This window comes from Barbus barbus (genome assembly GCF_936440315.1).
Source record: "Barbus barbus genome assembly, chromosome: 11".
Taxonomy (NCBI): Eukaryota; Metazoa; Chordata; class Actinopteri; order Cypriniformes; family Cyprinidae; genus Barbus; species Barbus barbus.
In genome coordinates this window covers 24,073,339-24,084,414 of record NC_136739.1, presented here as the reverse complement: position 1 = coordinate 24,084,414, position 11,076 = coordinate 24,073,339, and the positions used below count along the sequence as shown (strand labels likewise).

The 11,076-nt window shown below is 36.9% G+C and overlaps 1 protein-coding gene across 1 annotated transcript in view; it reads right to left on the bottom strand.

Annotated features, from left to right (window-relative positions):
- The window catches only part of LOC306876665 (solute carrier family 49 member 4-like), a 55,660-nt gene that overhangs the window by 4,014 nt on the left and 40,570 nt on the right, over positions 1 to 11,076 (bottom strand). The gene's annotated exons all lie outside the window — the stretch shown is intronic.

Sequence of the window (11,076 nt, the reverse complement as noted above, 5' to 3'; positions counted from 1 at the left end):
TAACTGTATTGCTGTTGCTCCATTCAGTCAAAGCAATAGTTCACTCAAAAACGAAAATTCTGTCATTATCTACTCATCCTCATGTCGTTTCAAACCTGTCTGACTTACTTTCATCTCTGGAACACAAAAGGAGAAAAAGTATGTTAATTATACTATAGGCCACTCTTGTCTATGCAGTTACAATGAATGGGAACCGAAGCTTTCAAGTTTCAAATATTGCACACATTCATAAGAAAAGTGTCTTAAACATAGTCTATTCAACTCATGTGCTATATTCCTAGTCTTTTTGCAAGAATGAATAAACTTTAAACTGTAATTCAGTGAAAATATTCACCTCCAGTGCCACTGTCAAAATCATTGAGTTGAATGCAATCACATCAGTTTGTGAATGAATCATTTTTAAGTTTTGAGAACTGGATCAAACTATTCATTGAAAAGATCTGACTCAAAAGACTGTTTCATTCACTAATTAAACATTTTTTTTTTTTTTTTTTGTGCCCAGGAATGTCTAGATTTTCAGTTGACTTTTGGGCAATACAAAGCTATTATGCAGCTCCAGATGTAGTATGAACCATTTTTATGATGCTTTTGCATCCTTTTTGAAGTTGGAAAGCTCCATTCCCCATTTGGTCGAATGACCAATTCAAGTCCATTTCTAAGAACCATCCATTTAAAAAGTTTTGAATTTGTGTCTGGAATGACATTAGGGTGAGTAAATGATGACTGTTCATTTTTGGGTGAACTATGAAATGTTTTTCCAAGCTCAGAGTGAATGATGTCATCTTCCTGTCATAAACAATACATAAATACTGTTCCTCAGCATAAAAGCCAAACTTATCTCAATCTACTCCTCTGAGTCCAACAGGGCAACGCTTTAAGATGGAGGGTGGAGGCCAGACCCCGCTGCGCTTCAGCGGGAGGGCCTGGTCTCTGCACAGCACTGCAATCATTTCAAAGTGGGTTTTATTGACGAGCACAAGGCTCCATCCATCACCCACTATCTGCTGACAGACTGGCACTGACAGATGACCACCGCTGTCCTCCCCTGAGTAGCAAGCTGGCGTCATGCCAGGAGAGCACCGTATGCTGAAGGTAGTGAAGGTAGGGGCCGAATCTGTGGCCCATCAGGGAAGAGTGGTGGCGAGGAGCGAGAAAGATGCTTTTATGGCTGGTTCTACAAACCTCGTGGAATCAATTTGTGCTGCTGTCAGCACAAAGGTTGGGACTGCAGAGTAATGTGTCTTAACCAGGACTAGACTGTAACTTCCTTAACACACCTGGTATGAAGGGTAATCTTCTCCTAGTCTCACATGGAGTCTGAAAAACGTGTCGAAAAAGGTAATTAAAAATCCATTGTCATTTTCTTGGAAATCTATTTGGATTCCTGTTTGTTTCATACTTGGGAAGAAAAAAAAAAGTCAAATATTAAAGCTGCAGTCCGTTACTTTTTTTGGTTAAAAAAGATAAGAAATCAATATTTGAGGAAGTACATAACCAGCCAGTGTTCAAAACTATCGCCTTTAGCCCGATTCACAATGGTTAACTTATAATAATGTTTTCTAATTTGAGTGGTATGGGTAGGTTTTTGCAGGAAATTCGAGTATGGCACTGCGTCATTACGTCACGTCTGTAAACATAAAGAAGTTGTCCCGGCTACAAGGCTATCGCATGTGAGGATTCTCCAGGTGGCGGATCGTTTATAGCCTTTTCTCACAGCAATAATTAAATGTATCATTTTGATGGCGGATTGTAATTCAGAAAGGATTATGTGTTTATGAAATACATGTGAAATGATGCCCATTTTACACAAGTTGATATGATTCTTTAGGGTCTTAATGAAAGGTCTGCAACATACTGTGGTTAAAATTTCTCAATGGTACCGTAAAAAACACCTTCTTTACCCTGTCAAAATCAGATCTGTCTTCAGCACGCTGATCTAGTCCATGTTGATTTAAATCGGTGGTGCCCAACCCTGTTCCTGGAGATCTACCTTCCTGCAGACTTCAGCTCCAACCCTGATCAAACACAACTGAACCAACTACTTAGGATCTGAAGGAGCACTTGATAATTACAGACAGGTGAGTTTGATCAGGGTTGGAACTAAACTTTGCAGGAAGGTAGATCTCCAGGAACAGGGTTGGGCACCCCTGCTTTAAATCCTAGTGAGCTCTGCTGACCCCGCCCCTCTCTTCCGTGGAGTGACGAGCAGACCATAGATATGTGTAGATTCCCTATTCGACCGCTCTAGATACGTTGATGCATCAGCCATCTCGCATTCACCATAATAATCAACGAATATTCAAAGATATACAAGTGGATAACTTGCTGTTGTAGACGCACACAGTCAATGCGCTCAAAGATTTGCAGACCGTTCCAAAAATGGCAGATGTATCGCAGCCCATAGAAACAGTCCATAATGAGGCATAGGTATTTGGTCTATGGAGCATACTACTAAACTTCAACCGCGAAACGGCTAACTAGCACATTATTAGGAAAGGCGATTTGCAAAGATTCATAAAAACCCTTACACTCACTTCTTCTGTAGATAAAGCTGGATCACGAATGATTCGGGCGAACATAGATTTATGTAGATCTGGGATCGGCACATTCACTTCAAAGTGAAAGTAACGTTAATCTTCTGCGTCTTCAGCTGCTCAGATGTTGGGAGTGACTGCTATATTCATTATTACATCCAACAACTAAACACTTCAATCGCTTAATCTGAGACATCTTGTCTTCCCCTGCACTGGAGTTGGACAGTTCTCAGCTCACTCAGGGCGGGTCTAAAGTAAGACAGTCTTGTCAATCAACTCTCGTGGGAGGGGCCTGTACAGAACTACGTCATTCTGACAGGGCTCTCAGAACAGCCTGATTTGAGAAAGGGGATTTAAAAATAGGGATTTAAAAAAAAACATTGGGTGGATTTTTATCATTATAGGATGGATGTGTACACACTTCCAACACACATTTATGTTCAAACGACTTATAAAGTGAATTTTGCATCCGATGACCCCTTTGAAAATAATAAATGCTTTAGAAGTATGTATTTTTTATTGTAAGTTCACAATGGAGTAAACTAATGTTAACAAATGTAAGATTACTGTAAAGTTTTTTTCTTTATTTCAGCCTTTATTGAAACACTTTGTTTCAGTTTCAGGGTGCTTATACCACCTTGACTTTGTGGCCCACAAAAATGATCAAAATTAATTTTAAATTAGAAACTGGAAACATTCAAGAAGTGTATCTTATTATTTATTCACTTATTTTTATTATTTTATAAATTAGACTATATATAGCCTAACTGACACCCCTGCAGAATGCAGTTGAACACATTCATTGGGTCTGTTTCATAATTGGACTAGAAAAAGACTGAGTTAATCAATCAGGTGAAATCAGTAATCAGATTAGGCTACTTAATCCAGAAATTGGTTTGCATCTGGACTCAATGCATCTATGCCCTGCCGTTATTGTCACTATAAAACCAACGATCTCTATGAAGAACACAGTGGGGCACATCAGATAAACATCATTCTTTCATCATTTTTTTTTAACAAAGCTGAAATTGTTTTGGTGTTTGGGCTCCACAGGGAGACTGACAGAGACTGTTTGCATGCTTACAAGATCAACAAACCAGAGAGGGTCTCAGAACCATAAACAGCTCCTTTACGCACAGGATATCGCCTTTATTCCCTGAGGAAAAGAGTCGCTCTGCGCTGTGAAATAACAGATGCTTTGAAATGATTGATATCATCTGTAACCAGATGTCATTGATCGGATCTCTTCCGTATACAAGGAACCTACACTAGAATGATTTCACAAAACCTGCCATATTTCACACTGACATCAAAGGAATAAAAGAAAAATGATTTTGCTTAAAACAAACAAATTAGAACCTTTTTTTAGTTTAGATATTACTTTTTTTATTTTAAAAACAGGAGTTTTAAATTTCATTTAAAAAAATTAAAATGTGAATTAATGTGAATGTTGGGTTTAAGAAAATACACAATCGATAAACAACCTCGGTGCTCACAACAGGTCAGTCTTCCTAAAATGAATAGTGTTTTTATTTCTGAAACCCCACTTTTGTGCTCTAGGAATTTGCGTGAAGCTTTCTTATCTTTAGGCGTTTACACAACACCGTTTTCAACTAAAAACAGGAAAGCTTTTATGCGTTCTGGGCGTTTATTTTTTGGGGCCTGAAAATGCCATTTTTGAAAACGCTACAAAGTTCAAGTTTTTGTCTCCGTGAAAACGTGAATTTGTGAAAACAGTGAAGTCTTGTGCATGTGTATTACGTATTTGCATAGAATTTTCTTCATTCAATTTCTTTGTGCTTTATTACTCTGGGCAATGGAATTAACAGGTTATTTTCCCCCAAATAGCGAACAAGGGTGAGTCATGCATAACAAAGAAAATGTGCTAAACTCTCTTCCAAAGTCAAACACAAGGAACACATCCAGTGTTCACAGCTCTCTGCTCCTACTGACTTCTCTCAAAGTCATTTATGACCGAGCACTGTTTACCTTCTTTGGATATGACATTAAAGAATGGGTGGGTGGCCATAGTTGGTCAGTGATAAAGGGTCCTTTTGCCTCCAGAGTATTCACATTAATGAAAGCAGGAGCAGGCCAAATGATGTTAAATTACCTCACTAAGCCAATACAGTTTGGAGCTAAATGGAGCTTCTAATATATATTCTGCACAGAGAAAATGAATAGAACAAAAATCAGACAGAGATTTCAAAAAAAGGAAAAAAAAAAAACTGAATTTGACCCCCTCAGATTAGTGGGGCATTTATTTAACAAAACTTAACTGTTTAATCTGCTGCCTGATTTCATAAAAGCTAAAACATGCGCCGAACCAAACAAAGGAAAACTATAACATTGTCTTTGACTGGAATATATCTCTGGCACAAATTTTGCAAGAAAAAAAGTTTTCCATAGAAAGTTCCTTCTAACATGTATACACAGGAAAGTCTAGCAATGTCATTTTAAAGCAAAACTTAATTCAGTCGTTTGTTAATAATATTGTTTGAGAAAGTTATTTTTACACATACTAACACTGCAGTGCAAAAGAGGAACAAGTGACAGAACTTAATTTTTTTACAGCGCTACAACATTCCATCAGGAAACATACTGCAAGCTTTTCTTTTTGCCCCGTGAAACAGAAATAGCTTCGAAGCTTTTGTAAGACTCAGAACACTCAGAACAAGCAACTCAGAAACTTTAAAACAAAGGGGAAAAGAACAAGTTTTAAAGAGATATCACTGCCAGTCACTTTTTAAAGTATCTTCACTAAATGAAGCAACGTCTTTGTCCATGTACCTTCAGAAAAAGTGCAGCCACTTTCACACATAAGATGTTGTGCTATAATTTAGTCAGTTCAGAAGGTGTTGCACATAAATCTCTAAGGTAACACTTTATTTTAAGGTGTCATAATACAGAATAACTACCTAATTTAGTACTTAGTAGTAGCCATTGTACTTACTAAGTTATGGAACAGCCTGTACGTACAGTTTGTAATTATGCAGATGTAATAGGCAGCTACTGTTACACATATGTAACAGACCGAGTCTGTTACACAGGTACTTGTTCACTTAAGTACAATCTTGATACACTTTATTTTAAGTAGCTTAAGCCTGTGTAATATTATGTAATTGTAATGTAATTAGAAATGTATTACATGTATTTAAGCTGTGTACTGGTGGGTTAAATCAAACTAAGGTGCAGCTGTAAGTGTGTGCACTTACATTTATAATTACGTTGTATAAAGTCTGCAACACACATGTAACAATCTTTTGGTTTCATAAGTAGAAGTGTAACAGACTCGGTATGTGTCTATTACATGTACATAATTACAAACTGTAAGTACAGGCTGTTCCATAACTTAGTTACATGGTAAGAACATTTTGTTTCATGTAAGTACAACAGCTACTGCTAAGTACTTAACTAAGTAATTACTCTGTATATGGACACTTTAAAATAGTGTTACCGTAATTTCTTTACTACATCCATGACACTAAAACCACCCATTCTTTCTCATTTTCTGTTAAAGCGGTGTGGTGATCTGGCCTGGTAACTGAAAGCTTGCAGGGTTGCGATCCATGTACAGTAAGTCATTTTGAATAATGAGCTACATGATTAATTATTAATTAGCAGCTCAGAGGTGCTTCAGTCTGACAGGTGAGCGCCTGCAGCAGCTGTTGTGGCAGCACCGCTATGCAATTCAGCCCCAACTTGCTGCAAGGACAGGTTAATGGAGCTACTGACCTCTGACACTGGCCATTTCCATTCAGCACTCTTATGATTGAACAGATCAAAGCCATAACTCCTGACCTGTCTGGCTCCATCGAGCCCATGTTAACAGCACAAGTTGTCTTTCTGCTAGCTGCTCTCTCACGTTTATGAGGGAACAAAACAATAATCCAGATGTCCATTAATCACCCTTGACATATACAGACATAGAAAATTAGTTTTTACATTTCATCAGCATGTGCTTAATGGGAATTGAGCCTCTTTGCTTTGTGCTACTAGTTGAACTGGAACACAATATGCAGGGCTTGAACAAAATAATGCGGACATGGGGCTAATATCATTTGTGTAGGCTACAGTGAAAAAACTGCTGCTGCGATTAGCTTTTATTTATCTTTTCATTGTCTATATTTGCTGGTGTGTATATTAGTGCAGTATAAATTGTATTCAGCAGTGTTTAGTACAAGTGGTCTGTGAAATGGGTGACTTGTCAGACGTTCAAAAAAGACAAATCATGGAAGCCCATTTAGCAGAAGCATCTGTAATCTTAAAAGCCCAATTGTTTGGTGTTATAAGAACAACAGTCTTTACGATTATGTACACAAAGCAAGAAGAATAGTGGGAAAAAAATGAAAGTAATTGAAAGGAACCATCAAACACAGAAAAATTTGGTCAGAACAACCGCAGTGAAGTGACAGCAAACCTCAATATTCACCGTTTCCTCAAAAACCAAACACATGGAACTGTACAAAACCAACATCCAATAGAAAGACCCGTCCCCTTCGTTACTGTTCCTTCGTCCGACAACCCACGCTGCTCTCACGCCACACATCATGTTCTCACGCAGTGAAATATATATCGCGAAGCAAAGAGGAAAATGACAACGCTCTGACAGACAAGACAGAGCAGGTTACTTCTGGTATGAAACAAAGTCTTAGCTTTCAAATTTTGTAATTTTGAAAGAAATTCAAAAAGTAAATACTGTTTTGTGGGTCTTTAACGTGTCGTGACAGATCACTGTAGTGCCTCGAAATACCACAAAATAAACTTGAATGAACATCAGAAGGTGTCTTGTTTCAAACGTGGAAAGAGGTCACCACATTTCACCACCACTGCGCACCATTTTTCAAGTTCAAGTCCATCGATGTTAATCCATTCTTCTGTCTGATTTGTTTGTCAGACAAAATGGCAGATTCGCCGTTGTGATTGGTCAGATTGCCTGTCAGTCAAATCCCTGCAAAGAGTCAATTGTTGAAACTTTAATCACAGAAATGCAAGAAAGATGGAGTCATGATCATAAAACCTGGAGAGTTGGAGCATCAAGATGAACTCCAGCATCTGCCATGGCCAGACAAATCTGACTTGAATCTCTGATAGCACACGTACATCACGGAGATGTCTATTTGACGTATTTTTAAAAGTGTTTGCTGTATCTGCAATACATAGGGCATTTCCTCTCAGATGTCAAATAGATGTTTATTAGATGTCTTTAAGATGTTTAAGATTTAGAATGTATGTAAAACTGACAGACGTCTGTCAGATGTTTGTACACGGCAGATGCTTTCCAGATCAAGCAATCTTGCAGACGTATGTGTGCTATCTGGGATATTATCAAAGCACTGTGGCCTATTTTGGAAAGGAGTGAGAAACACTCCTGCAACATCTCTGAAGCAAATGCCAGATGTTCTGATAGAATAGATACATACAACTTGTGAAAAGTCTCCAGTAGAATGTCATCTAAGAAGATAGGAAGCTGTTTAAATCAAAATGGTGGTGAAATACCTTAATAAAGAAATATTGGTGTTCACATTATTTTGTCCAACCCCTACGGTATTAAAACAATACATATTTAGTTTGGTTTAAGCCATTGTAGCCAGCTTCCTTCATTAGCAGAGCATGGCTGTGGGAGCAGAGGTGTTGTGGGATTAAAATTAGATGAGTGCCTGATCAAAGTGTCCGTCACTCTCCTGACCGCTGTGTTTCCGCTTGCCTGGATCTCTTAATTGCTTGAAGTCTCGAGACATGCTGCTTTGGTTTAGCCACGTCTCCACACATTAGAGCCGCACAACTGAATCCAAACATGCCGTCTGCCCGTTCCATCTTCCGTCTGTTCTTGGAACGAAACTGACTCACCTTGATGAGATCCAGCCAAGTAGAGTCCTCATCCAAACATGCTCCCTGATTATCATCAAGCTCCATTATGTTTTGTTGGACTTTGCTATTGATTTGCTCAAAGTGTGGGATCCATGCCTACCTTCTTATTCAGCAGGCTATCACAGTTAGGGCTGGAGCAAGATGCCTGCTAATGCCTCTGTGACCATGTTGTGCACATCCCTGCCAGCCATCTGGTGCTTACTGCAATCATGTAACCTTAAAGAAACTGCAATGCACAGAGAAATTTCTACAGTTTATCAAAAATAGGCACTTGTAAACTAGCATAAGATAATTACATTTTTTGGTTAAGAGCTATGTAAAAAGGAGCATCTAAAAATAAAAGGCCAAGATATTTATTTGATAAGTAAATTTACTTAGCGTGAACATGAATTTTACCTTTATATTATTATAAATTGTTAAACAAACAAAAAAATATAATGCATACAAATTATAGACAAATGATGAAAGAACATCACAGTAATATTAAAACCCCCATAATATTATGTCCCCTCAGGTTTTCACTACAAACAAAAACTAAAACCATTAAAATAATTTTTGTTAATTAAAATAAAGCAATAAAAAATAAGTAAAAAATATGTTTTTATGAAAAACAACTAAATTTTACATTGCTATAAAAAAGTTAAAACTAAGTAAACAAATAAAATGTCACTTAAATTTCAAAATTACTACTAAAAACAAAAATGAACAGAAAATATAAAAATAAAAGCCAATTCAAATTATTAATACTTTTAGTATATAAAAAAAATACTCAAATAACCGCTTAAGATTAGGGCTGGGTATCGTTCAAAAATTTTCGATACCGATACCGATACCTTGAGTTCGATACCGGTTCCTGAACGATACTTTTTTCGATACCAGTTTTATGAAATCAGTTTTAATAAGATTACATTAACTCAAAAAACTATTTTTTAATGTTGATATTTATACAGACTCAAAGCCTCATCTCCTGAGCCACTGCACAAAGGAACAAAATATGTCCAACACAATAAATAAATACTTTTAATAAAGTTCAAATTGTTTTCAGTTTACACATCTGTTAGGCTACGTTTACATTAGTGCGTGTTCATTTTAAAACATCATCATTTCTAGGTTGTTAAAGACTTCAAGAAATGTAAAATCTTCATCCACTTTCATAAGTGGGTGTTTTATTTTCTTTCACCATGTTTTATTGTTATTAAATTCTGGTGTAGTACGTCTAATTATTTGAATGCATAAAAACAACTTAGTTTATTTAAATGTATTCTTAAAATAGCCTAATGAAATGTTTTATTTTTCCTCAGAAATTCTGTGTTCTGTATCTGGTTTTCAAATGAAGACATAAAACATTAATTTAATTTCTTTAAATTATTGAAAATCAAAGTTTATTTATTTTGGCAAACAAAGGGGGTTTACTATTAAAATTTAAAAAATTAATAACTGTTGTGTGATCATTACTAAAAAAATAATAATAATGTTTTAATAATTTTAATAGTAGCCTAGTAGTAGCAGTATGTACTGTCTGCTGAACAATATTAATATATTTCTGCCGCAGTGTCTTCCAAGTTAAACCGAACTTTTATTTTGACGAGTTGCCTGGAATGCCTTTACAGTTCTGTGTGTATATGATATGACGTTAGTTTTACTCGAATCAAACGGTAAAATGCTCATTAATTGACTCTCACAGCAGTTCTGAAGATGTTGTTCATGTGTTTATGTCCTCATTTAGTTAGGCTTAGGCGGCAGACGCTGAAATCACCGCGAGCGTCACGCGAGCTTCAGTCTGTGTGTAGTAAACAAACCGCGCGATATAGAGAGCGGACTGCACCGTGCGCTTCCGAAACGCTCTCGCGGATGTCAAACTGATCTATCAGCGCCGTGCCGCTTCTAGTCAAACACACCTAGTGCTGCAGGCTTATTGGCTCACTGACGGTGATGAGATTAACCCCTTAGGTATCGAAATTTGGTACCGAACGACAAGACGTTTTTCGATACTCGGTTGTATCGAGGCAATTCGGTCGGTGCCTAAAAAGTATCGAACTCGATACCCAGCCCTACTTAAGATGGCACCAGTTGCATTTCTTATGAAACAGTAGTACCATTATTGTGAACAATTTAGGCCCACACAAATGGGTCTGCAGTAGGGGATATTGCATTTGATATAAAATATAATTATAAATAGATGAAAGTCTTTTATTCCACATTTTATTATTGGCATGTTGTTAAGCTAACAGGCAAGTGGTATGCTAAGATAGTATTGAGACATTGAGATAAAATATTGAGAAATATAAAGGAACCAGTTGATCTGATTTTTTTTAATATATTTCTTTTGGAGGGGAAAAAATATAAGCAGGCACCACTTGTCTTTTGAAATTCATTATTTTATGCTAAACATACTAAATATAAGAATCTTACAGTTTTTGCGAGGGTTGTGTAAACTTAAGAGCACACAACTGTAACTGGTGAAACCATCCTATATATACATATATATTTTCTATGTATTTGTATTTTTTATAAGACAGGTTCTGTTCATCTATCGCAGAAGTCCGCTGGGAAACATGAAAGGGCATGCAGAGCATGTGAGGACTGAAAGCTGCAACAGAAAACAAATCAATGGCTATAAAAGACTCACCTAGATTGACAATGAGCTCAGTTTACTACAGAAAGTGCGTCA